General features: G+C 43.0%; 1 protein-coding gene across 1 annotated transcript in view; it reads left to right on the forward strand.

Annotated features, from left to right (window-relative positions):
• HACD1 (3-hydroxyacyl-CoA dehydratase 1) overlaps positions 1 to 5,124 on the forward strand; it is a 28,732-nt gene extending 23,608 nt beyond the window's left edge. Inside the window, exon 8 of the transcript XR_007707805.1 lies at positions 5,010 to 5,124. The gene's annotated coding sequence lies outside the window, so the exon portion shown is untranslated. The remainder of the gene's footprint in view (positions 1 to 5,009) is intronic.
• Positions 5,125 to 6,000: the final 876 nt, after the last annotated feature.

Raw genomic sequence — 6,000 nt, forward strand, 5'->3', positions numbered from 1 at the left:
GTCATTAAAACTAGATGAAAGATCTCCTGGGTCTTCTGCCCTGAGGGAGAAGTGGGGGTGGAAAGAGGTAATATAATATTGCTGGAGGAGGAGAAAGGGAAAAGGATTAATTAATCCCGGACTTGAGGTCTCAAAAATACAGTCTCCTTCAATGAGATTCCACTGTATTAATTTTGCCCTCCTCTGACACTTACACCACGCCATCTTTTATCCCAGATTAATTTGTTTCATCCCAATATTAGCAACGGAGTGGAAACATCTTCTGATGTATGATGGCGGTGAAGAATGGGAGTCCGTCTATTTTCTCTGCTGGTGCTTTTGACTTGCATTTGGAGAACAGTGGCAGGAGCTGGAGCCAGGAACCAGCCCACTCCTCCTGATGGCAGTCATGCCTGCATTTGTGCTGCCTGAGTCCAAAGGAGCATTTGGTTCATTCTGTGCATTAGGAGGCGAACCCTGATTTACCTCAGCTCCATAAGGTGAAAATTCTCAAAGGTCAATCCGAAACACCTAGCGGTGTTCCACTTCGGTGAAGCCTTTGGGTATCCCTGAAGTAGTCGGTTTTGCTACCAATCCCACAATTTGAGATCCACCTCTGCTGATCTGCAGGAGGGAGGAGACAGGAGGGTTTGGCTTCAGGCTCAGCTAGCCTCCAGCTCCCCTCTGTTGTGGGAAACCCAGCCACGGCCGTGAGTCGGGACTCTTGCACTGGTTCATCGCTTTCAGGCTGGGAGCATAGATGGGGTTAAAATAATCCCTGTTCTAACAGTTCACCCATCTCATTTTTCACCACTGTGTCCTTTGGGAAGTGTAACCAGCTGAAAGAGCCGTATTTTGAGGCTTAATGTTGTGACAGACAAGAAATTGGGTGAGAAAGCAAAGGATGAACAAAAAGCTTAGATGGTAGGAACATGAGATTTGAGAACAGTATAAAGTAAAAATCAACTAGTTCCACAGTATAAATGGTGATCTTATATATTTGAGGTAAACTGAGAAGGTTTCCATGTTTCCTAGGTTTTTCTGACACTGAAGGTGGACCAGCTGGTCATTTGGTTGGAACTGGCTTCGTGCCATCAAAGTTGCTGGTTTACATCAACTGCTACGTGCCCCCGTACAGGAATAAAGCAGAGCATATGTATTTTCCTGTTCTATATTGAATTAGGATTTCTAAATCACATTTCTCTAGATCGTTTTTCTTTTTTGAAAACTGAAAAAAGTTCAGCAATTCTCTCACTTCATTGTATTAGGCCTTGGTTTAAGGCAAAGGCATTTTTTTTTCTGAGTCCCTTCTGACACTGAGAACATTGCATTGTCTTCACAAAGAATTGATGCTCTTTATTGAACACAAAACTAAAGGGTGCACTGAAACCAATGATAATAATACAGTATCTGCAGACAAATAGGTGTTCTGACACAAAACAACAAAATGAGCTATTGCTATAGGTATCAATTAATGCTTTAAAATGCTTTAATTGCACAGTATCTATTTCAGAATATTGAAATGCAGAGTTAATTTGAGCTAAAAGAAGATATGATTCATAGTCAAGATGTAAGCTGTGACTTGACAAGGGGTTTAATAGCTGCCTCAGGCAGATCAGAAAGTGTGATAATGAGAATCCAGCAGAAAAACATCACGGAACTGAGCTGCAGAGTTTGCCAGGGTAAGCGGTGTCAGTGGCTGGATAGCAGTGCTCCTTCTACGAGGTAAAGAGACAGAAGTGGTCACTCTTGGTAACAGCGACTGCTCTAAGCTTTCAATCTAGCTACAGCATACTCCTTTTTGGAAGGAAATACATCCTTTCATGTGTAGTCATATTCATATATGCATGCATACTCACACATATATAAATATAGAACCTATTTTTTCGAAGTACAGTTTAGTGAAATGCATTTCAGTGTGGCAGGGAAGTAGGTTGATTGCCTTCACCAATATATTGTGCTTCGTTGTCTGCTCATGTCCCCTGCCAAGTCCTTTCTGGGAAGCTGTAAAAAGAAAATTATTTGCTGGCTTAGGGTTGGACTTGACTCTGTACCCTTCATTGCTACTGTACTCCTCTCTGCGGGGGATCATTTTACATTTTCTTAATTGCAGAGACAGCTCGTGATGTTGGCAGTGGTTGTACCGAGAAGTGGATTTTAATGAAGTGCAGTTCTCTTAGTCCACTGGAGCTTCAGCAATCGCAAGCTGAATGATAGCATCCTGTCAAGCTAATGCAGACAACGTTGTCACCACAAGGAAAGATTTACTCGAGACCCGTGCATTTTACAGCAAGATTATCCTGTAAAAATGACTTGTCATGTTGCTTTATGTGTACTTGCATTTTTCAGTCTGAGAACATTTTTACATGGGAGTAAAACGAAAGGGAAGTTACTGACTGGACTCTAAGGTGAGATTCCTTCCACGTAACTGGGTGTCCGTGGTGCTGATGTTTGCAGCTGCAGCGGGCACCCAAGGCTCCTTTAGAATCAGGAGAGAGAAGCGGGCGCTCAGAGTGCTCATTCATTTAACCCATTGCAGACATCGACGTTGAGTCGAGGTGAATCACACTCTAGCCGCCCCACCAGGAGCAGGCAGGTTGTGTCGCTGCTGCCTAACACCTTTACCTTGAGAAACTCTCCAAAACAGGTCACTCTCCACAACTTCCGAACCTCATGTGGAACAAATGGAGGAAAGCATTGTAGATGATCTCTCAAAGTCAGAAATTGATCTCAGATTTTTGAAGTTTTTACCTACCGGAAGGTTCAAAGTCCTGCGTCTCTTAGCAGCTTCCTGAGGGATGATGCATATGGGACTAATTTCTGTTTGTGCCTGATCCTGCCCCCTCTCCAATGGCTTTTCAACCCAGTTGTGAATTTCAGCCACATTAAAAAGAGCCAGTAACATCTAAAAGACGTATATATGAATATATTTAAATTGTTTTTTGGATAGAGAAGGAAGAACCAACTGAGTTTCACCATAAAAGAAAAGTGGCAGCAGCAGCCGAGCAGTTACCTGCTGTGTTTGACTCGCCCGGGGCGTGCACGTGGCTGCCGTGCCAGCACGAACGGGCTCTGAACCAGCCACTGCCCCACCGGCTTCTCTCTGGCTGGTACTTACGGGACGTGAAAGAAAGCAGGGATTTCAGGAACATGAGAGCAGAAACGGGCTGCTGAGGCAGGAAGTCTGTAGGGAATAACTGGGGCTGTGGTGAAATGGGTGGGTTACAATCCATAGGAGTCCAGGCTAAGAGTAATCGCGTGTCATTCCTGAGCACTCATAATGTTGTAAATGCCGTGAACTTCTAAAAGTCAAAGGAGGACCAGGAGAATTTGAGAGGGTAAGAAGGGCGCGGTGTTCCAAAACTAGAGCAAACAATTGTCTTGCCTTCACCTGCAGCATCCTTTTCTGCAATCCCCAGTCTCCTGCTGTGAAATCCTCTTAGCATCCCCCCGAAACACTTACAAGTCTAAAGAAAACTGCACTCTGTCTCCAGCTCTGTTTAGGTAGCAGAAAAGAGGTCACCTCTGCTGCCTGGTATTGTCCAAATGCTATACTTCCTAAGTCTGCTTAAACAACTTAATGAGAGAAAAAGGTGTAGAAAGGCTATTCCTCCAAGCAGTTTATCACAGGAGCTCTTAAAAGGTCAGCGGTGGAAATAATGTGAAATGTGCAATGCCTGTAGGAAATGGAAAAGCCTTTTCTGTTGAGGAAACAGTTTTCTGCCCTAAGCACAATTTGTAGCCTGCACAAAGCTTGCTGCTCAAGGCCTGGAGCATCCAACAGCAGTCATCAAGTGGTGTTTGAAACAGGGAGATTCCGTTTGGAAAGCAGCCCCTCGTGTTGCTTTTCAGTTTGTGTCTTAAACAGGAAAAAATCAAAGTTTTAATTGTATGTGCTTCAGTGTGTTGTGGGGATTGATCAAGGAGAACTCAGGGCCAGAGCACGTACCTGAGCCACATCTTTTAGATAAATTAACGTAAGGGTGAGAGGGAACTTGGATGGAGGAGAAAGAATGTGTCCCCCACCTGTCAGGCTGCAGCCTGAGTGACTGCTTAAAATCAGAATTGCCTGACAGTTCTGTAGCTGGGAACTTAAACTCCTCAGCCTTTGAGTTAATCTTTGGTGGGTGTTCAGAGCATCTCATGGCCATCAGTCCCTGAAATGCTCCATTCATTCCCTGCACTGCTCTGCTCCACTCTTACTCTCCGTTACTGGGTGTTTCTCTTTTTCCTTCTTTATTTCTGAAAGGAACTAAAACTGTTTCCTTTTCCATCTGTGTGTCTTTTGTTACTTGGAAATCATCACACTGGGCCGAGAAGAAGCCTGATGAGAGATTACTCACTGTTTTACCTGTATTTTAGTTAATCTTCCCTTGACCACAAGGGCTTTGGGTCATATGAGCTTTTTCATTATACATTTTCTTTTTGATCTGTTTTATTTTTCTTCCATTGTGTTTTAAAGAAATTTTAGTGCCCTGCTTTTAACACCAGCTGTTCCATGCTGAGGTGGTGTCAGTGTCAAACAGCAGACGGCAGTCCCAGTGCCCCGGGTGCTGCCCTGGCACCTGGCAGTGCTTGTCTCACTACTCCTCCCAAGTCTCCTTCTGGCAGTTTCAACACTGCTTTCCAGCAAGGCTTTGGACTGTGCCTTACACGCTTTTTAAAAGCACCTGAAATTATCAAAATCATGTGTGAGTGTACTACTTACCATCACCATAGCCGGTACGCGGAGGGCAGTAGATAAGATGAAATTTGGTGTCTTGCATTGTCACAGTGCTACTTCTAAGCAGTGCGAATAATAATCCAGATGCAGTATGCATTTATTTAGCACAAATAAGTTCATTTCACGCTATATTGAGTGCTATGAATAAAATACAAGACTCTATGTTGTTAATGGTAATAGTATTTTTTTGTTATTTTGTTTTTGCCCTTTTGTCTGCTTGCTCTGGATTATACTTTGTTTGCCACTTCTAGACCTCTGTTTTGTCCATCGTTCTTTTTATCTGTGTGTTTGCTTTCTGTCTTCACAGACTCTTTTAATGAGAATGGGTATTTGACCTCTTTTCCCCCTTACAACAGACGCAGTAGTCCATTGCATAGAAAGGAGTTTTCGAGGCGTTATTGCCCTTGTGCATGAAGCCCTTGAATGCCCACCACAGCAGCCCACAGAGCAACCAGCAGTACGAGGTTTTCTCTTTGAGATCCCAGGTTAGCTCAAAAGCCAACATCAAGTTGATACAAACTTTTACTTAATAAGGGCCCCAGTACTCTGGGTGATATTCTGCTCGTATGATTCCCTTTCAAAACACTCTTTTTCACTATATAGATTGTGATTGATTCACTGTTTCTTTATAGGTTGTTATAGGTACCTGATCTGCAAGCTCTTACAAAATGTATTTCCCTACAAATGTAGCTATTCTTCTCAAAGTCTGGATGCTGGCCTTGAAAAATCCTAAAACTCCTTATTTTTTCTTTGTCTCTTAGTGACTTTGGGTTTATCCCTCCATACTGCAATACCATCTGCTGTTCCTTCTAACTCTTGCAGTTAGATCTTGTTCTGTTTTGCTAACGCTGAATAATCCCTGCTTTTTCTCAGGTTAAATCAGGACTGTTGATTATTTTCCCCCCAATATTTATATCTGACCCCTTTCACAATTCGTTCTGACCCAGTGATTAGAATAACAGTATAAAATGTATTTTGAGTGAAGACAAGTTCCAGATCTGCCATACTTGGCCCAGAAGTTTTTTTCCCTCGGTTTGGTTCCTGTTGGAGCTGGTATCTTTGATAAGTACTCTTTTTCTCCTCGATGTGATGTAGCCCTTCAGTATCTTACTGCTGACTGATCATTGGCTCAGACGTCAACACTTGAACACTTACCTGGGTAAACCTGAAAAGATGAAAATCTAGTGCCTCTCTCCTGACAAGATTTTTAAAAATACACACCCCTAAGGGCCATCTTTCAGTGACCATAATGGTCCCTTGAATTTCTTCCACTTGTTTGGTACATTCCTGGAAAATTT

Source organism: Cygnus atratus, chromosome 2, assembly GCF_013377495.2.
Source record: "Cygnus atratus isolate AKBS03 ecotype Queensland, Australia chromosome 2, CAtr_DNAZoo_HiC_assembly, whole genome shotgun sequence".
In the NCBI taxonomy this organism is placed as follows: domain Eukaryota; kingdom Metazoa; phylum Chordata; class Aves; order Anseriformes; family Anatidae; genus Cygnus; species Cygnus atratus.